At 53.1% G+C, this 21,704-nt stretch overlaps 1 pseudogene; it reads right to left on the reverse strand.

Annotated features, from left to right (window-relative positions):
* Nucleotides 1-6,012: 6,012 nt before the first annotated feature.
* Nucleotides 6,013-6,719, reverse strand: LOC135276821 (uncharacterized; annotated as a pseudogene).
* Between the last annotated feature and the right edge of the window lie 14,985 nt (nucleotides 6,720-21,704).

A 21,704-nucleotide genomic window follows, 5' to 3' on the forward strand; every position in this document is an offset into this window, starting at 1 on the left:
TGAGTCAGGTGATGTCTCTGGGCTTGCCTCTTGGTTATGATCACAGTGCCCGGCAGGGCCGAGTTACAGGGCCTTGATGGACCACCCCACCCCATGGTCCTGGGGCTGTCCAGGTCACACGTGGAAGGTCCAGAATCCCTGTTCAAACTTGAACCACAGACCTCTGACGTCCAGGCCCACAGCAGAGCTTGGGTGGGGAGTTCCAGGGGAGGTACCGCCAGGCAGCCCGTGGTCCGTCCTCAGTCGGGAACAGCCTGGCCACACCCTGAGCCCCCCAGGGGGCCCCAAGAGAACAGCCTGCCCCCCGGGCTCTACAGAAGTCCTCTTCTGCCTCTGGGCCTCAGCCTCAGGGACAGCCTGGGTGGTCCGGGGTGGAGGAGGACAGGCTCTTGTTCAGGAGGGGCCGCCTGTAATACTGCTGGAGCTGGCCTGGTGTGCTGGGGAGGGCCAGCCCGTCTCTTTCGTAGAGGGCATTGTTGACAGGGAATGCTCACAGAGGCCTGGGTGCCGGGACCCTCGCTCCAGTTTCACTGAAAGGAAAGCAGACATGTGCGGTCAGCTTCTCCACTGAGCCCATTGGGTCCTCACAGGGCCAGGCCCCCCAGACCTGGGTCTCTGGAGTCCCTGTGTGTCTCCCTGTGGGAAGCAGAAAAGTTTCTTTTAAAGTTTCCTTTCTTGTTAAATAAGCGTGCTAATTTAAGCCCTATCCTGTGTAGCTGTTAGACATGCCGTGTGCTTACAGGCACGTAGCACACTCTGTGACCTTGTACTTGAAGCAAGATATCTGTGCTGGACGTGCTCACAGGCATGTCCCAGCTCTCCATTGCCCTTACCTGTTTCAGAAAAGTTTTAAGTTCTTAGCCAATGGGGTTTTAGTTTAGACTGTGAGGTCTGGCTCCAGCCAATGGAGATCAGACACAGTAGTAAGGACAACCCCAAATGCGTAAGGAGTAAATTTGTGTGTATTCCCTTTGTTCTTTGTACTCTCATGGCAAGAGGGCTAGTGACAGTACCTTTTCTGCAGCCCAGGAAGTAAAACTGCATTGCTGAAAGATCCTTTGTCTCAGTGCTAATTTTTCTTTGTGGCACCGAGCATCTATTTCCATCACTCCTGAGTCTGATGCTGTGGATGCTGCTGCAGGTGGCTGATCCTGGAGTGACAGTTGTGTGTAGGCTGGGGCAGGGGAGCTGGCAGGGCACCTCGGGTTGCTCCTAGGACGGCCCCCAGGGTTTGGGCTGGCCTGGGGCTTCCTGCCTCTCTCTCTTACCCCAGGGCTGTGCCGGCTGGGATGCAGCCCTGATTCAGAACTCAGGTGGGAGAGGCCTCCTCTGTCACCTGGCCCCCTTGCCACCTCCCACTGGGGCCTGTCTCCACAGTGGGTGAGATGAATGGCCCCAGGCATGGGGTCCCCTCTGCCCTCCGAGGCCATCCACTGCATGCCAGGAAGGGACCATTTCCACACCTGGCTGAACTCTTGGTGCTGGCTGTGGGCCAGGGCTCCTGCCCGTGCCCTCTCCCTGAATCCTCCCCGGACCAGGGACACTGATTCTCTTGACTCCTTGGCTCAAGGCTTGTTGTCTGGATGCTCTTGGAGGGGGCTTCGGGGCGAGAGGCCCCTGCTGCTCTCGGAGGCTGTGGGTGCTGCAGATTTGGCTGTGGGCTTGCACGGATGGGTCCGGCCTCTGCAGTGCCCTTCAGGGAGCTTCGAGGGCAAGAGAGGGACAATGTGGAAGGTGACAGAGGTGAGACTTAGAAGAGTCTTTTCCCCGGCCCCTGCCTAATCTGCAGGATGTCCAGCACACGTGTACTCAGCACCTGCCCTGAGGACAGGCGGGCTTATTTCCAGAAGCTTTTTTTTTTTTTTTTTGAGACAGAGTTTTACTCTTATCGCCTAGGCTGGAGTGCAATGGTGCGATCTTGGCTTACTGCAACCTCTGCCTTCCGGGTTCAAGTGATTCTCCTGCCTCAGCCTCCTGAGAAGTTGGGATTACAGGTGCCTGCCACCACGCCCGACTAGTTTTTTGTATTTTTAGTAGAGACGGGGTTTCACCGTGTTGGCCAGGCTAGTCTCAAACTCCTGACCTCAAGTGATCCATCCACTTGGCCTCCCAATGTGCTGGGATTATAGACGTAAGCCACCGCACCTGGCCTCTGGAAGCTTCTTAGAGGGGGAAGAAGAGGTGCAGGATGCAGGCCCAGGTAGTGGGGCTGTAGGGGCCTGGGCCCTGTCCACCACCGACTGCCCCAGAGGGTGACTCAGGAGGGGACCTGGTGCTGGGGCCCACATGGGGGTAGCAGGACCCAGAATCTCCTCATCAGTATGCCCACGGAGACCTGAAGGTGCCCGAGCACCGTGGCATCCTCCAGGGCCCAGGCACGAAAGAACTGGTCCTGAATGAACTCCCACAGGCTGGACTGGGACAGCTTCATGAGACGCTCTAGGGACGGGGTGGGCATCAGGCTGGGAGTGGTCCCTGGGAGAGGTTGTTGTCCTCACGCTGTTTCCACCATGGCCTCCTCCCACGGGGCAGTGTCGTGTCCTTTTTGGGCCACCCCCGGGGTGCACAGGAGGCCACGGCCAGGGCCAGGCTGGGGCAGGGGGGTGCTCACCCGCCTTTCATCTGGGTCATGTGGAGGCTGGGTTCAGTATCTGGTGTCTGAGAGGTCTCTTGGTGCCCTGCCCCTCAGATTGGAGCACAGGGTGATGGAAACACTGTGAGGGTGCTATCGGTCCCGCATGGTCCCCTGCCTGGCCTTGGGCACACCAGGACTTGATCCTGTGAAATTTGAAGGCTGTGTGCCATCAGGGCGTGCTCACCCTGGCTGTGTGTCTTCAGAACATACCTGGGTGAGCCCCAAGGATGTCTGTGAAGACAACAGGTGTGGGAGGACCTGGCCTTTCTGAGCTTGGGGCTGGGGGCTCAAGCAGGGCCCTGGAGCAGCAGGGACCCCTTCCCGTGGGATGAGATCCCCCCACCCCACTCCCCTGTGAGGCTGGCTCAGAAGAGGTCCTGCAGGTCCTCACGGGGGAGACTTATTTCAGTAGGGATGTGGCTTCTGGAAGGAGGGGCTCCCCAAGGGCTTGGGGCTTCCCGGGGTTCTCCCAAGTTGCATCCTGGCCCTGTCTGCCCATGAGGCTGGGCTCAGCCCCAGCCTCTGCAGGGGGATGTCAGCTCTGGGACACTGCCTGGTTTGTGTGCCCTGCGGGTACCTGCCTGTGCCTCCTGCCAGGTGCGGGTAAGCCAGGTCCTCCTGGGGGAGCTGGATCCCTGGGCTGGGGGAGCCAGGCACTGCGAGGCAGGAGGGTCCCTGGGCTGGAGGTCCCAGTGCCTGCTTACTTCATCGATGAGGTACCAGAGGACTCCGCGTAAACATGGAAATCTGGGAATGCAGCTCGTCCTTGTCCTGATGGTAGCAGAAGTCCTCAGGGCCCCCCTGGGGCCTGCCCCCAAAACATCCCTATTCCAGGCACCTCTGCAGACCCTTCTCTGAAGGACAGAACACAAGTGGTGGCCAGGACGCCCCTGACACCTACCCCCCGGCACGGACCCCTGGGACACACTTCCCTTAGCCCTGCTCAGCCCGAGCCTGGCCCCTGCTCCAGGTCAGGAAAAGGAAATTCAAGTCCAAAGCCATGGAGAACTCCATGTCCCTGGCTGGGACTGAACCTCTTGCCAGCCTCACCAGGTGCTCGAGTCTCCCCTCTCTCCCTGGCCCGTGGGACCCAGGCCTCTGGGAAGGAGTCGAGGAGACTGTCCGTTCACCAAGTGTCACAGGATCTTTGGGAAGGAGGTTAATAACACGTGCTTCCGGTGGGCTGGCACAATTTGGACTACAGAATCCTGAGAAGCCCCTGACCCATCATGAATTCAGAGCCCAATCCCGCAACGTATGGGGCCGTCAGCTGGAAGGGCTCTGATAGGGCTCGGGCGGCGGGGACTGTGGGAAGTAGAAAAGTTCCTTTTTAAAGTTTCCCTGTTAAAGAATAAATCATAAGTGTGTTAATAACTTTGTGAAGCCCTATCCTATGTAGCTGTTAGACATGCCATGCTTACAGGCATGTAGCACATTCTATGTCCTTGTACTTTAACCAAGATATCTGTGCTGGACGTGCTCACAGGCGTGTCCCAGCTCTCCATTGCTTTTACCTGTTTAGAAGAGTTTTAACTTGTTAGCCAGTCGGGTTTTGGTTTAGATTGTGAGGTCTGGCTCCAGCCAATGGAGATCAGACACAGCAGTAAGGGTGACCCCAAATGTGTAAGGAGTTAATTTGCGTGTTTTCCCTTTGTTCTTTGTACTCTCGTGGCACAATGGCTAGCAGGGGTGTCCTTCCTGCAGTCCAGGAAGTAGAAGTTGCATTGCTGAAAGATCTTTTGTCTCAGTGCAGATTTTTCTTTGCAGCACCAAGCATCTATTCCCAACATCAGAAAATTGGACCCCTGCCAATTTTCTGGTGAAGAAGAGGGTTTCTTGGATCCAAACTCATTTTGTGGCAAGAGCCACGTCCATCAGGCACTTCGGTGACTTGTTCAAAACGTCTCCTGGGAGGACCGTCCTGGGACACTGCCAAGGTCTGGGGGCTTTGGGGCAAGTCTGGGAGGACGGCGTCGTTACTTGCTCTGTAATGCTGCAAGTAATGACGGCCTTGACCTCTTTCCATCTCATTTTGACACCTTTGAGACCCCTTTTCTCCTGCTGGGATGTCCAAGCCAGCAGTGAGCTTCAGTCCTACCTACGGCATCTTGGTCGGCTGCAAATGCTGAATTTTAAAGAAGCAACTACACCCCCAACCTGAGACACCCATGCCGTGAATATGGGAATGTGACCTGGGAACACCGTTACCCGGGAATACTCACGGGGTTAGGTGCAGAAGATGCCAGTAGGACAGGAAAGAAATCCTGCTGTCTAGAGAAAACAGAGTTTTGCTTCAGGCAGATGCTGTTTCATTTTGTCTACACGTCCTGATGACAAATCCAACTCCAGGTTCCGATGATCTGCCAAATAAGCAGTGACCTTTTCAGGGCAGCTGATTTTTTTTTTTAATAGGAAATTTCTGGTAAAATCCACTTTCAGTGAGCCTGGCGTGATGGCCCGCGCCTGTAATCCCAGCACTTTGGGGGTGGCCCAGGCCCTGGCATCAGACTCTCCCCTGGCAAGATGAGGTTTGCAGGAAAGAACAGGAAAGCTGGTGTCCCAGTGTGGCGCCCATCCTCTGAGAGGCTGGTGGTGCCAGGATACAGCTGTGGGAGCCTGTCCCCCCGACTCTGTAGAAAGTGGTCAGGGGCCTTTCCCTCCCCACGTCACCTCCTTGCCGCTCCTGTGTCATTGCCAGTCGAGAAGCATCTGGAGCCATTTCTCTGTGCCTCTCATCTCCTGATGGCTTTGCTGTCAGTCAAATGAGACAAAGTTAGCAGAGCTGCCAGGATGCCCTTGAATGTTGGGTCCTGGGCTCTAGGGCCTAACAGGATCGACTGGAAAGAGCCAGGAAAGGGCTGGCCCCGGGGCGCTGAGACCCTCTGACTCAACGGGCACCGGTGTCCTGGCCTGATGACTTGGGACGTGCCATCCTCAGGCCACAGACAGCCCGGGCGTTGGTTGGGTCCCAGCCTCCAGTGGGGGGGGTCTTGGCACAAGTGGGCGGCGACCGCCGAGCCACGACTGTGGTTCTCAGTTTGGGGTTTGGTCACACTACCACAGGGACAGAGTCTTGGGGTTCAGGGCCAGCAGGAACTGCCGTCCCTCCCAGGGACAGCCTGTCACTCCCACTCAACACCGCCTGGGCCCAAGGGCTGCCGACCACCCGCTGAGTCCCCTGTCCCTGGAATAGCCTCTCCCGCAGCAGAGCCAGGCTTTCACCTTTTCCTCCAGGGCACTGATGGGTGGCAGCTTCGTCTCACTGTAAGGCAACCCAGGCAGAGCTGAGGACCTGCGCCGGGCCGGGAGCTGTCCTCCTCCTCCCCCACTAGCGGGACCCAGGGTGAAACCAGCCCTGTCCCCACTCCGCCCAGGTCTCAGTCCACGGGACCGACAGGGAAGGGAGGATGGGTGCTTCCTTGCCAGCTGGCGCCTGGGAGGGGTTGGCGCCTGGGAGAAGAAGGAACACAGGGCTCATCCAACAGGCGATGCCTGGGGCTTGGGGAGGGCGAGGCTTGGGCTGTACAATGGGGCTGCCTCTCCTGGGCGGAGCCAGTGCCTTCTGCGGGAGCTGAGAAAGTCCAGCCCTGAGATGGGATGGGTGTGGCCCAAGAGCAGTTCCCAAGGGATTGACCACATCACCAGGCTGGGGCCCAGGGAGTCTGGCCCAGGACCTGCCCAGGGCATGGAGGGTGTACCTTAGCCCTGTCCCACCTGATGCCCCCAGGGGCCCTTGCATGACCCGACCCTCCCCGGTACGCCTGTCTCTCCCTGCACCCCGGCTGCTGACCCTGCCGGTTCCTTGACTTTGCCCCTCCTGTCCAGCCCAGAGACTGTCTCTGGCCAGCCTGGCCCTTCTTTGACCCTCATCCGTCAGAACCCTCGAGCGAGGGACCTGGATCCATCCACATGCCCACCTTGACGGCTGTCTCCCTGGGCTGCCCAGCGCTGCCGGGGAGATGCCAGAGGCAGCAAAGGTGAGGGAGGGCCCTGCAGGCAGCCGGGATGGCCCCACAGTCCCGTCTCCAGCCTCAGCTGGCTCTGGGAGCTGCTGTTGTCCATCCATCAGTCCTTGGCCTCTTCTGAGCCATGCTGGGCCCCTGGCTGTCCCCTCACTGTCCTGCCTGCCCCGACTCAGCCTTCCTGATCTGCCCTCTGCCTTTGTGCTAACAGATCCAGCGGGGAGGCAGGGTCTCCAGAGGGCCATGCAGAGCCCTGGGGACTGACCAAGGCCCCTCTGCTAAGGGGTCCCAGGTGAGCTGCTGCCCCCTGTCCCACCCGTGTGTTGTTCACCCCAGACCATCAGCTCCATCCTAGGCTGGCACCATTCAGGCGTGTCCCAGAAGTGGTACCTCCCTTGCCATCGTCCCCACCCAACCTCCCCAAGGCTCCTCCCTCTCTCCGTTCTGTGGCCCCCGAGGGACAGGCTCCAGGCTGGGCTCCCCTTCCCAGGCCCCAGGCCCCGTCTCAGCACCAAGGCAGGTGGCCTGCAGCTCCCTGGCCTCACCCTGACATGCCCTGGCTGACTCCCTGCTTGTCTTTCCCTCCACCCTCACTGCCTCCACACCCCTCCCCGTAGGGCGGCTCAGCTGGGCCCCCTGAGCCCTCAGAGACCTACTGGATAACTGCCCACAGGCTGGGCCAGGCACCTCCTTGCCCCATGGCCACAACCTGTGGGTCTCACTGAGGCAGGGCCCAAGGGGACAGGGCCAGAGCCTCAGGCTGCCCCTACTCTCATGCTGCCTATGAGACTGCTCTGCTGAGAGCCTCTCCATCCCCACTTGCTCCTCCAAGATCCCTAGATGAGCCTCGCAGCTGTGACCTGCCGCCGACCACCTGCAGGGTATCCAGCTGGAGTTCCTATGCTGGAAAGAAGGTTGGCGGCCAGAGGCAGTGGCTCACGCCTGTAATCCCAGCACTTTGGGAGGCCGAGGCAGGCGGATCACAAGGTCAGGAGTTCGAGACCAGCCAGGCCAACATAGTGAAACCCCATCTCTACTAAAAATACCAAAAATTAACCAGTTGTGGTGGCGGGCACCTGTAATCCCAGGTACTGGGGAGGCTGAGGCAGGAGAATCACTTGAACCTGGGAGACACAGGTTGCAGTGAGCCCAGATCCTGCCATTGCACTCCAGCCTGGATGACAGTGCAAGACTCTGTCTCAAAAAAAAAAAAAAAAGTTTGGCCCAAGCCGGGAAGATATGTCCTGTCTCAGAGAGGCCTTTCTAAAATCAAAACTCGTCCCTGAGGTGAGTTTGGTGGTGGGCGGGCAGCGGGGACAGAGGACTCACTGCAGACTCCCAAGGCAATTGGTAACTTTGTAAACTGTCCACATCCTTGGGCCCTGTCATCGTCCCTGTGACCCAGAGGGGTCCAGAGTGAGGGAGTTGAGGTGAGGGGTGTAGGGGCACAAAAGCATGGGCTAACCCCTTCCCTCCCTGCTTCCCAAGGGAGCCCAGGACCCTCCCACCAGGGCACATTAGGAGAGGCGAGGCCTCCTTCCCTGGAGGGAGCAGCCTGAGCCGTACCTGCTCACACTTGGCAATGATGTTCCCGGCTCCCGTGCAAGTAGGGTAGGCGCGTCTTCCTCTATGTCCACCCTGTGGGACAACATTGCCTGAAGTCTACGCTGCACCTGAGCCCTTCAGAGAACACCTGGACCGCTCCCAGGAACTCTGAGACCCTGCCAGCCAGGTGAGCCCCATGCCACCACTGCCCTGGGTGAAAAGGGGCTGGACCCAGCAGCCCCATGCCTGCTGGGGTCTCTGGAGTCTCTGCCCCCGACCAGAGGTGGGCTCCTTCCTGAGGACTTGAGAATGGGGGACCTCGACACAGAGGCCTGTTGTCCCCAAACGCCCCAAGGCAGGCCCGCAGGGGATGGGCTGCGTCCCCCTGCTGAGGGGGAGGGGCCCGTGATGCGCTATTCCGGGCACCTGGAGGCAGATGGGAATCAGGGACCAGAGAGCTCCATGTGCTCAGCCTCCGTGATCACTCAGGGACCACGAAGATGCCCAGTTTCCTACAGGGAACAAGACACCTCGTGACTGTTCCATTTCACTCCACCTCCACTCCCTTTGGCCAGTGAAGTCGTGTCAAGAATAGCAGCAGCCAAACAGGAGGGCGCTTGGTTTGGGCCAAAGCCGCCCTCTGTGCTCATGGAGATGTCTCAGGCGGAGGGGTGGTGGGTCCCTCCATTCTGAGCTGTCAGTACAGGAAGGGGCCTTGTGTTCCCGGGTCAACAAGAAAGAATGAGAGAACTAGGGACTTGGTCCTGGAGAACCCCAGAGGGACCCGTCTCACGAACAGTCAGGGAAACGCGAGGCCTCTAGAGGACCAGACAGAGAAAGGGCCACGTGGGGAAGAACCCCAGACCTGGCGAACAGGATGAATGATCATCACCCTCTGGCCAGCCCTCTGAGGGTCCTTCATTTTCCACAACTGCCCAAGGAGAGCGGGCTCCCCACCCCACTCCCAGACAAGGGACCCCATGTGTCCAGTGGGTCCCACAGCAATCCCCACTGATTGCTCCTGAAGTCTGGGTTGACCAGATCTCCTTCTACGGGGACCCACCCTAGGGCACAAACTTGGACGGATGACCACCCTCCACCCCACCCACAGGGGCTCCGTCCTGGGGGCTCTTCCAGGGTGAGGCTCAGCCCCATTGGGGTCAGAAACCCCAGGCAGATGTGCAAATGTGCAATCCAGGACAGGGAGGCCGCAGAGGTCAAGGCTTGAGTTCAGCCTGGCACAGGGCAGCGCTGAGAGCACGGCCCAGCATCACGTCTGGGTTTCTGGGCCAGTTACTGCCCCTCTGACCTCGGGCATCTTACCTGTACAGTGGGTACACTTGGGGACAGCACCCCCCCTCCCACCTTGGGGATGCCGTAAGGATGAGGAAGATGAACATCTACAAGGTCAGCACAGAGCAGGCACCCACTGAGTGCTGCTGCCCACCGGGTAGTGACTGTCGCCAAGCCAGCAGCAGGGAAGAGAGCAGGTCACGCTCTCCTAAGTCTGGTCAGGCAGCGGTGCTGAGATGCGCCTCTCACCTAGAAAAGGGTCCTCTGTGCACAGCCGCTTACAGACACTGCTGTGTCTCCAACTGCTCCATGACACAGAGGCGGGGGGAGGGCGCTTGGCACAGCGACAGCGTGGGTACGAGGCATCTGTCACAATGGGCCCCTGCCTGGCTCAGCAGGGACCAGAGTCAGCAGCGTCCTCTGCCCTCCGAATGGTCAACGTGGATGTGTGCAGTTTGTCTGTGCATGTGAGCATGCATGTGTGTGGGTGAACACGTTTCTCCTCCAGCTGGTCCTGGCTGCCCCACTCACGCCTGCATCCGGGTCCCTGTCACTGTCGCCCAAGGGCCTGTGGCCAGCATCAGAGCACCCATGGGGGCTCCCCAGCCTCTGCTCTCTCCATGCTGGGCGGTTCTGGGGAGGCAGATGGGGCAGGGGCATAGGGCAGAGGGCAGAGGGCAGAGGGCAGGTGCCCCCCCAGGGGCGACTTGGCTACTGTGTAAAGTGCCAGGTCTGCATGGCAGAGCCAGATTCAATGCGCCTTCTCACCTCCTCTCCCCAGAAGCCCACTGGGGTGCTGTGACTGGTGTACCCGCCCTACAGAAGGAGGCTTCAAGGACAAACCCCTGGCCTGAGATCACCCAGGCTCGCACTGGCCAGGGCCCACTGACCAGGCCTCCCATGGTTGAGCTGCCACTGAACAGGTCCTTGCTGACTGCCCCCACAGTGATCAGGTCCCACTGACCAGACATGGACTGACCGGGTCTCGCTGACTGCGTCCCACAGACCAGGTCCTGGCTCGCCAGACCCCAATGACTAGGCCACAATGACAACGCTGTAACTGACGAGGCCCCCACTGACCAGGCCCCAGCGGATGGACCCCACCAAATAGATCTCACCAATCAGATCCCAGCTGAACAGGCCTCAACTGCCAGAGCCCTGCAGGCCAGGCCCCCAGCTGCTGGACCTCCTTTGACCAGGCCCCAGTGGTTGGATCCCCGGCAACCAGGTCCCAACTGCCGCATCCCCACAGCCAGGCCCCAGCTACTGGACTCCAACTGACCAAGCCCCAAATTCTGGATTGCTGACCACCAGGCCCCAACTGCCAGATCTCACTGACCAGCCCCCAACTCCCAGGACACCCACTGACCAGGCCCCAATTGCCAATCCCTGCCCAACAGGCCCTAACTGCCACATCCCGCTAAACAGTCCCCCACTGTCATGTCCCCTCTGCCCAGGATGCAATTGCTGGACCCCTACCAATCAGGCCCCAACTAGGAGACCCCCGCTGACCAGGCCCCAACGTCCAGACCTCACTGACCAGGCCACCCTGATCTGAGGCTCACTGACCAGGTCCCACCTGCTGGACCCCCATGGACAAGACTGCAACTGCCAGACCTCTGCTCAGCAGAGGCATCGACCTCTGGTCAGCGGGGGTCTCCTAGTTGGGGCCTGATTGGTGGGGGTCCAGCAATTGCATCCTGGGCAGAGGGGACATGACAGTGGGGGACTGTTCAGCGGGATGTGGCAGTTAGGGCCTGTTGGGCAGGGATTGGCAATTGGGGCCTGGTCAGTGGGTGTCCTGGGAGTTGGGGGCTGGTCAGTGAGGTCTGGCAGTTGGGGCCTGGTGGTCAGCAATCCAGAATTTGGGGCTTGGTCAGTTGGAGTCCAGTAGCTGGGGCCTGGCTGTGGGGATGCGGCAGTTGGGACCTGGTTGCCGGGGATCCAACCACTGGGGCCTGGTCAAAGGAGGTCCAGCAGCTGGGGGCCTGGCCTGCAGGGCTCTGGCAGTTGGGGCCTGGTCAGAGGAGATTGGGCAGTTGAGGCCTGTTCAGCTGGGATCTCGATGCCCCGGCTTCGAGACCCCACTTGTCAAGCCCCAACTGTGGGACCCCTGCCAGGCAGCCAGGGCCCAACTACTGGACCCTCGCTGTCCACGCCCCAACCACAGGACCTGACTAGGTCTCACTGATCAGATCCCTGCTGACCTTTCCCCCGCTGCAGACCCCTGTCTGTTGCAGAATATTTTGTAGACGGAAGAGACCGATGCGTGAAACAGGAGGATTTTACTGAGGTGGAGGCTGGCTCAGCAGACCAGCATCCCAAGACTGAGCGCCTAACAGAGACAGGGCTTGACTTTTTATACATCCAGGATGATGTAGCAGCTAACAGGTTTCCAGAAGCCAGAAAAAGGAAGAGTTCATTAATTTGTAAAATGTCTTGTGATGTACGTTACATTTGAAAATAGCATTTCGAGAAAACACATTGCACATTCTTTGGGTGTTATCTTGCCCTGTGACCTTGCAGCTGGTCTGCAAGAAAAACAGGAGTCGTGAGATGCCTGGAACTCTGCTGAGAAAGTGAGGAGACTAGATAAGGCAGGTTGTATAGGGAGTTAGCTAATTTCAAGCAGAGCTGGGGGTTAGGTTCGATATTGAACACAACACAGTAAACTTTATTCTGCAGCAATTACAGACGACTATTGTTATTATTTAATTTTCCTCTTTATGTCGACTAGACCCCAACTGCTGGACCCCACCGACCAGGCCCCAGCTGCCAGCCCCCTGCTGACCAGGCCCTAAGAACTGCCAGCCCCTGCTGACCAGGCCTCACTGGTCAGATCCCCACTAAACGGTCCCCTGCTGACCAAACCCCACTGACCAGACCGTCCATGACCTGACCCTCATTGAATGGATCCCACTGAGCAGAGCACCGTTACCACGCCCTCACCAACCCACACCCAGTGAGTAGGCTTCTGATGACCAGGCCCACACTTCCAGGGCGCTAGTGACCAGGTCACCATGACAAGGCCCTCACAGACCGGGCCTGCAGTACCACAGCTGCACTGACCAGGCCCCATTGACCCAAACCCTGCTGACTGGTCCCAGCTGGCCAGGAGCTCAATGGTAAGGTCACTGCCAACAATGCCCCTTCCAACCAGGCCTCCGCTGACCAGGGCCCCGCTGACCATGGCCCCGCTGGGGGTAGTCCTTCAGTGGTACTGTATTGGCTGACCACACCCCTGATAGCCAGGCCTCTGCTGACACAGTCCCCACAGAACACGTCCCCATTGACCGGGTCCCAGATAACCAAATCCCGTGGACCGGGGTCACTGACCGGGCCACACTGGTCATGCTTCCAATGGCAAGGCCTTCACTGACTGACCAGGCCGCGCTGCCAGGCCTCAGCTGAGTAGCCCGCAATCATGAGGTTCCCACTGACCAGGTGCTAACCCCCCACGCTACTAACTAGATTCTACTCTTCAGGTCCCGTTGACCAGACCCTACGCTGACCAAAACACCACTCCCTACACCCCCACTGACTAGGTTTTTGTTTTGTTTTGTTTCGTTTCGAGATGGAGTCTCACTCTGTCACCCAGGCTGGAGTGCAGTGGTGTGATCTCAGCTCACTACAACCTCTGCCTCCCAGGTTCAAGAGGTTCTCCCGCCTCAGCCTCCCGAGTAGCTGGGATTACAGGCATGAGCCACCATGCCTGGCTAATTTTGAATTTTTAGTAGAGATGGGGTTTCACCATGCTGGCCAGGCTGGTCTCGAGCTCCTGACCTCAGGTGATCCACTTGCCTCGGCTTCCCAAAGTGCTGGGACTACAGGTGTGAGCCACTGACCCCGGCCCACTGACTAGGTTTTTACAGATAAGGCTCATACTGAATAGACCACGGTGACCAATCCCTCACTGAGCAAAACCCCACTGACTTAGGCCCTGCTGACCGGGCTTCCCTTGAACAGGCCCTCACTGAGAAGACTCTAGCTGACCAGGTCACCACAGACAAGGCCCCCAATGACTATTCCACTGACCACACGTTTGATGACCAGGCCCCCACTGACCACCACAGTGAATGACCAGGGCAAAGTGTCAAACCATCCAAGTTTATTGAGCCAGTGTGAGGAGGACCCATTGGGGAAAATGTGGGTCACAGAAGCAACTGTGGCTGTGTGTTCCAATCAGACGCTTAAGAGTTTTGGTATTTATTTTGTTAGTTCAAACTACACCATTTCGTAAGCCCTCTGCCATTTTGCAGACCTTGGTCAAAGTGAAACATTCCACAGGGGTTTGGGCTGTGAGAAGTGTCCTGCCCAACTGCCTGACCTTCTCTTTTTTTTTTTGAGATGGAGTTTTGCTCTTGTTGCCCAGGCTGGAGCGCAATGGCATGATCTTGGCTCACCGCACCCTCTGCCTCCTAGGTTTAAGACATTCTCCTGCCTCAGCCTCCCGAGTAGCTGGGATTATAGGCATGCACCACCACGTCCGGTTAATTTTGTATTTTTAGTAGAGATGGGGTTTCTCCATATTGGTCAGGCTGGTCTTGAACTCCTGACTTCAGGTGATCTGCCTACCTCAGCCTCCCAAAGTACTGGGATTACAGGCATGAGCCACTGCACCTGGCCTTCAGAGCAGAAATTTTTGACTTGGATGAAGCTTAGCTTATTACTTTTTCTTTTATAAATTATGCCTTTGGTGTCATATCTAAAAATTTATTGCCAAACCCAAGATCATCTAGATTCTCTATATAATTTTCTAAGAGTTTTTATAATTTTATGTTTTACATTTAGATCTATGATCCATTTCAAAATTTAAATTATTTTATATATTTATTTTTGACAGAGGGTCTCACTCCCATTGCCCAGGCTGGAGTGTGCAGTGGTGGCACAATATTTGCTCACTGCAGGCCCAACTTCCTGAGCTTAGGTGAACCTCTTACCTCAGCCTCCTGAGTAGCAGGTGCTATAGGCATGCACCACCATGCCTGGCTAATTTTTCGTATTTTTAGTAGAGATGGGGTTTTGCCACATTGCCCAGGCTGGTCTTAAACTCCTGGGCTCAAGTGATCCACCCGCCTCGGCCTCCCAAACTGCTAGGATTTCAGGCGTGAGCCACCTCTCCCCGCCCTACGGCCCATTTTGAATAAATATTTGTGAAGATCGTAAGATCTGTGTCTAGATTTTTTTTTTTTTTGTATGTGGATGTCCAGTTGTTCTGGCACAATTGTTTTTGAAAAGACTATTCTTCTTCATCATGTTGCCTTCTCGCCTTTGTCAAACATCAGTTGACTGTACCTATGTTGATCTGTTTCTGGGCTCTCTGTTCTGTTCCGTTGGCCCATTTGTCTTTTCTTTCCCTGATGTGGCATTGTCTTGATTACTGTAGCTTTATGGGAAGTCTTGAGGTTGGATAGTTTGTTTTAATCTTTTTCCAACTTTGTTTTAATCTTTCAACGTTGTGTTGACTATTCTGGGTCTTTTGCCTCTGCACAGAAACTGTAGGATCAGGTTGCTGATAATCACAAAATAACGGTCTAGGATTTTTATTGAGATTGCTTTGAATCTATAGATCAAGTTGGGAAGAACTGACGTCTTGAAAATGTTGCGTTTTCTTCGTCGTGAATGTGGAATATCTCCCTATTCATTTCGTTCTTTGATTTCTTTCGTCAGAGTTTGTTATTTTCCTCCTACAGATCTGTAGCTTTTTGTTACATATACACCTCTGTAATTCAGTTTTCAGGAAACCAGCGTCAATGGTTTTGTGGTTTTGATTTCAAATTCCACTTGTTCATTGCTATATAGAAAAGGGATCGACTTTTATGTATTAACCTTGTATCTTGCAAACTTTCTACAAAAGCTTGTAAATTCCAGATTTTTTGTTGTTGATTCTTTTGACTTTTCTGCATAGACAATCATGGCTTCTGCAAACAAAGATATTTGTTTTTTTTTTTTTTTGAGACGGAGTGTCTCACTCTGTCACCAGACTGGGCACCATCTCAGCTCACTACAGCCTCTGCCTCCCAGGTTCAAGCCATTCTCCTGCCTTAGCCTCCCGAGTAGCTGGGTATACAGGCACGCATCACCACGCCCAGTTAACTTTTCTATTTTTAGTAGAGACAGAGTTTCACCACGTTTGCCAGGATGGTCTCGATCTCTTGACCTCGTGATCCGCCTGCCTCAGCCTCCCAAAGTGCTGGGATTACAGGCGTGAACCACCACGTGCCCGGCCACAAAGACAGTGTTGTCTCTTCCTTTACAATCTGTGTACTTTCAATTTTTTCCTCTTATCTTATTGCATTAACTATGGCTTCCAGTACAATGTTGATAGCCTTGTCTTATTGCTGATCTTAGCAGAAAAGCTGCTAGTTTCTCACCATTAAGTACGATGTTAGCTGTAGGGCACTTTTGCATATTCTTCATCAAGTTGAAGAATTCCCTTCCAATCCTATTTTACTGAGCATTTAAAAAATCATGAATGGGTGCTTAATTTCTTTATCAAATACTTTTTCTGCATTTATTGTTATGATTAGATAATTTTTTCTTTAGCCTGTTGATATGATTATGATCTGACATTAATTGATTGTAAATGTTGAAGCAGTCTTGTGTACCTGGGATAAATACTGTTTGGTTGTGGTGTGCAGTTATTTTTATACACTGTTGGATTCAATTTGCTAATATTTTATTGAGATAGCTGTGTTCATGAAAAATATTGGTCAATATAATTTCCTTCGTTTCTTCGTCCCTCCTTCCCTCCTTCCCTTCTTTACTTCCTTCCTGCATTTGTCCCTTACCTCTTTCTTTCCTCCCTTCCTTTCTTTATTTTCTGATAGTGTGTTTGCCTGCTATTGTAGTTAGTGTAGTGCTGCTCTCGTAGAAAGAGTTGAGAAATATTTTCTCTGCTTCCATCTTTCAAAAGAGACAGTAGAAAATTAGCATAATTTTTTTCTTGTATATTTGGTAGAATTTATCAGTGAACCAATCTGGGCTTGAGCCTTTCTGTTCTGGAAGGTTAATGATTAATTATTGATTCATTTCTCTTTTTAAAATTAGTATTCTCCTATTATATTTAAGCTGTCAGAACAAAATACTAGAGAGAAATATTTTTATGACATGGAAACAGATTTTTCAATAATTACAGGCCTATTTGGATTGTCTATCATATTTTCTTTTCTTTTCTTTTTTTTTTTTTTTGTGACAGGGTTTTGCTCTGTCGCCTAGGCTGGAGTGCAGTGGCACAATCTTGGCTCACTGCAACCTCTGCCTCCTGAGTTCAAGTGATTTTCCTGCCTCAGCCTCCTGAGAACCTGGGATTACAGGTGTACACCACCATGCCTGGCTAATTTTTCTATTTTTAGTAGAGACAGGGTTTCACCATATTGGCCAGGCTGGTATCTAACTCCTGACTTCATGTGATCCACCTGCCTCTGCCTCCCGAAGTGCTGAGCTTATAGGCATGAGCCACTGCACCCAGCCTAGGAATATTTTTATGACATGGAAACAGATCAGTTTTCAATAATTATAGGCCTATTCAGATGGTCTATGACACTTTATTTCTTTATTCTTTTCTTTCTCCTTTCTCTCTTTTTTTTTCTTTCTCCTTTCTCACATATTTTGGATAGATCAAAGGTGAATGATAGTATATACATATGATCCAATATTATGTAGCTGATAAAAATTATGAGAAACATAAGGCTTATATCAGTTGTTTACATACTTAAATAATAAGCATGTAAAATATTTACACAGTAAGTACAAAGATCAAAGGACATTATCAAAACTATAGTTAGGTAAATTGTACAGGTGTTTAAAGAGATTATTTGTTAAGGTTAGTCAGGCAGAGTGGCATACAGGAAAGAAAACTAATTTTATTTTATTGTCGATATTGTTTTTTGAGACAGGGCCTCACCCTGTCACCCAGACTGGAGTTCAGTAGCACAGTCAGGGCCTCAAACTCCTGGGCTCAAGTGAACCCCCCACCTCAACCTCCTGAGTAGCTGGGACTATAAGCATGTACCAGCACACCCAGCTAATTCTTAATTCTTTCTTTCTTTCTTTCTTTTTTTTTTTGAGACCCAGTCTCACTCTGTAGCCCTGGCTGGAGTGCAGTGGTGCCATCTCGGCTCACTGCAACATCTGCCTCCCGGGCTCAAGTGATTATCGTGCCTCAGCCTCCCAAGTAGCTGGGACTACAGGTATGCATATTTTTTTGTATTTTAGTAAAGATGGGGTTTCACCATATTGCCCAGGATGGTCTCAAACTCCTGAGCTCAGGTGATCTGCCCGCCTCAGTCTCCTAAAGTGCTGGGATTACAGGTGTGAGCTACCACGCCCGGCCGCAGCTAATTCTTTAATTTTTTGTAGAGTCAGAGTTCCACTCTGTTGCCCAGGCTCAACCAATCCTCCCACCTTGACCTCCCAAGGTGCTGGATTACAGATGTGAGCTACAAGTCCGGCCCAAGAAAAGCAATTTAAAACGCAGTGACATTATATTTCGAATGCCAGCAGAACCACTTACTAGCTTTGGAATCTCAAAAAAGTATTTTAAAGCTCTGAGAGTCCTAGCAGTGTAATAGTGACAGAAAAAAATTCCAATTACAGGGTTCGGAAGTAGAAACCACTCAGTAATTGCGATTCTCTCCTCTCTTCTTGTTGAATTAAATTCCTAATTTCAAAATGCAAATGAAAGTGAATAAAAGCATTGGGGAGCGACCTTGCCCTGTAGTATTAAAGGAGAAGATTCTCAAGCACAACAGCCTCTGTTGAAATTGCCACAGTTCCATCTAGAAGGGAGATGTGAGACTTTAGATGCTAAATTGACCAGCACCCTAGCATGAATCCCATGTTCTGTCAGCAGACCAGGAAGTGTCCATGACCATGGACAGAAAATCACGTTTGGAAAGGAAGCTTGCTGCTCAATCCCTTCTGTGCCCCTCTGCCTGAGTTCTCCCCGCCACCATTTTATTTGTTGATAAGCTATCCAGACAACATTCTCCCTGTACTGAGCCAGGAAGGAAATGTGTGAGATTTGATGGAGGCAGTTTTCTTTTAAGACTAGAAACCAACCCAAATGCTCATCAATAATAGACTGGATAAAGAAAATGTGGCACATATACACAATGAAATACTATGCAGTCATAAAAAGGGATGAGTTCATGTCCTTTGCAGTGACATGGATGAAACTGGAAACCATCATTCTCAGCAAACTGACACAAGAACAGAAAACCAAACACCACATGTTCTCATTCTTAAGTGGGTGTTGAACAATGAGAACACACGGATACAGTGAGGGGAACGTCACACACCAGGCCCTGGGGGGTGGAGGGCTAGGGGAGGAATAGCAGGGGATGAGGGGATTGGGGAGGGACAGCATTAGGAGAAATGCCTAATGTAGATGACGGGCCGATGGACGCAGCAAACAACCACCATGGCACGTGTATACCTATGTAACAAACCTGCACCATCTGCACATGTCCCCAGAACTTAAAGTGTAATAAATAAATTTAAAAAATAAAAGAAAAAGAAAAACAAACAAAAAATGGAAAAAAAAAAAGAACTAGTGGAGAACATTTGTGAAAAGTTGTGTCAAGTGGAGAATATTTGTGTAGATCTGGGCAGCCCGGAGCAGAGTGAGCAGAAGATGGGTCTGAAGGCTGGTATGGGGCTGGACATCTCCACACAACCTTATAGTCCTGGGGCCCAACCCTCCACCCAGGCCATGGGAGCACGTGAGACAAGAGTTGGGCAGGGTAGACCTTTAACCCACTCTAATAGGCTGGAGCGTGGGTTTATGGTGATTCCTCTTTGACCCCACTAGCCTCCACTCCCAATGTATCTCTGTGCAGAAGGCTTGGCTAGGTGTGTCAGACATTGTAAATCCTCAGCATCAATCATGCTCTAACCTAGAATCCAGAGTCCAGGCAGAGACAAGAGAGTGAATGTGTAGATATCTTCTCCCTTATCAGGACAGGACTCAGCATCAGAAAGTTCACCTCCACTGGGCCAGAGAGCAAACCAGAAAACCCCGAGGTAAGGGTGTGTGCATTGGTGGGTGCTTCTCTGCTCCCAGACCTCCTTTGGATTAATTTCCCCCCAGGATAATGGGATCAAACATTAAATCCCTGAAGTTCATCGCCTGATGGTGACCCCGACTCTGTTTGTCCCACTCTAAAGTGAAAGGATTGTTTGAGCCCGGGAGGTCAAGGCTGCAGTGAGCCACGATTGCACCACCGCACGCTAGACTGGTGGTCACTTTCCTCGGAGTCGTACTGATGAAAGAGACAGGGCTGACCTGGTATGGTCTGGGGTGATCAGAGTGACCCAAGATCCTCAGTTCCTATCTTGCAAATGAAGGACCCCACGGATTCAGGGAGGAGCCAAAAAATAAGGGATAGCTAGAGGCTTGGAGTAGCTTGCCTGCTGTGGGGATTGCAGGGGGTGCAGAGGGGGCCATGTCCTCCTTTTTGTCCCCAGTCTTATAGACACTTTGTGTGTTTCAACAGGGGAACTTGGAGCAGGACTCAATGGTGAGTGCCCCCTTACAAACAGCCAGCTGGAAGAAAGCCAGGTTGAACCACAGAGCTCAGGCAACCCACCAGCCTTAGCTTCCCAAAATGCTGGGATGACAGGTGTGTACCACCACACCGGGTCAGGGAGTGGACTTTATCTATTATACAAAGGATGTACGTACCTTCTTCAATAAAAACCATCATTTCCCTTATTAGTTACTGCAGACTACAGATGACACCAGAAAATGAACACAAGAAGCCAGACGCACAGGTTCGCATAAATCCATACCCAAGGTTGTTGTTGATTTGTCTGCATGCCACAGCCCTGAACTCAGTGTGGGTTCACCTGGAGTGACCCCCAAATCAGTGAATCAGCACTATCAGGCTGCCAAATCCCAGTTACTCACGTGAAAGCGGTGCCACGCCAGTAGGTCACAGGTGTAAAGCTCAGAGCTATCTAGGGCTTCTGGTCAACCTCAGGTGTGAGTTCAAATGTCAAAATTTCATACATGGAAGAAACAAGAAGTAGGGCTGGCCCTGGCAGATGCTGGACACCAGAGGGGACGTTGAAATTTTTGCCGTAGGGGCTTTCCTACTTTTTCTTTCTTTCTTTCTTTCTTTTTTTTTTTGAGACAGAGTTTTGCTCTTGTTACTCAGGCTGGAGTGCAATGGCGCTATCTCGGCTCACCACAACCTCCGCCTCCTGGGTTCAGGCAATTTTCCTGCTTCAGCCTCCTGAGTAGCTGGGATTGCAGGCACGCACCACCATGCCCAGCTAATTTTTTGTATTTTTAGTAGAGACAGGGTTTCACCATGTTGACCAGAATGATTTCGATCTCTTGACCTCGTGATCCACCTGCCTTGGCCTCCCAAAGTGCTGGGATTACAGGCATGAGACACCGCGCCCAGCCCTTCTCTACTTTTTCTAAGCAGCCAAAGTGTGTGGAGGTGTGGGAGTCAGTGGTTACCTCCCTAAGGCCTTCAAAACACTGCCTTTGGATCCTGACAGCATGTCCGGGTGTCTGGAGGATGCGGCGGGGGTGAGAGGAGGGTGCAGGGGAAGGAAGGGGAAAAAAGGGGATCCATCTCCTTCAGCACCAGGGACAGTAACTGCCCTGGGATTCCCTGGCCTCCTAGGCTGCAGGGAGCTCTGGCTCAGGTGCATCCCGTACACTCCAGCAGCACAAAGTCCAAGGACCAGGAAACTTGCAGGGTCCCACAGAGTGGAAACCTGGGAGGATTACCAGTTGTACACACAGAGGGAACAAATGTTGCAAGTGAAATACATAAACATGTAAATAATTATACATACATAAACAAGTACATGTCACGAATAAAAGTTATTCATGGTGGAGTTTGTGCAAATATGACAAATAGAAGCACATGCATTTATGCACTCTCCGGCTCATTTCTGTGAAAATGTTGCAGGCATGCCTGCTGTTCTGTACCTCACTCTCTTAGCATCAGATCTTGCCTCCTTTGACATGTGCACGTAGAGATGTATTTTAAACAATCCCCTTCCTCATTGATTTTATGACTGGTTAAGTTCGATGCCCATTGCCATAGCGTATCTACCTTCTAATATTCTGTAAAGGAATAGGGTGTGTGGTTGTGTGTGTGTGTGTATGTGCATGCATGTGCTGAGCTCTCCATGCTGGGGGGCATTCAAGCAGAGACTATCAGGGATGCAGTAACTGGGCTGTGCAGAGCTCACCTCTTCATTGGATGGGAGGCTGGGCTCCGTGGGTTGTCCAGTTCCCAGCC

This window comes from Aotus nancymaae, unplaced genomic scaffold (genome assembly GCF_030222135.1).
Source record: "Aotus nancymaae isolate 86718 unplaced genomic scaffold, 86718_ANA_hifiasm-v0.15.2.pri h1tg000028l, whole genome shotgun sequence".
NCBI classification, from domain to species: domain Eukaryota; kingdom Metazoa; phylum Chordata; class Mammalia; order Primates; family Aotidae; genus Aotus; species Aotus nancymaae.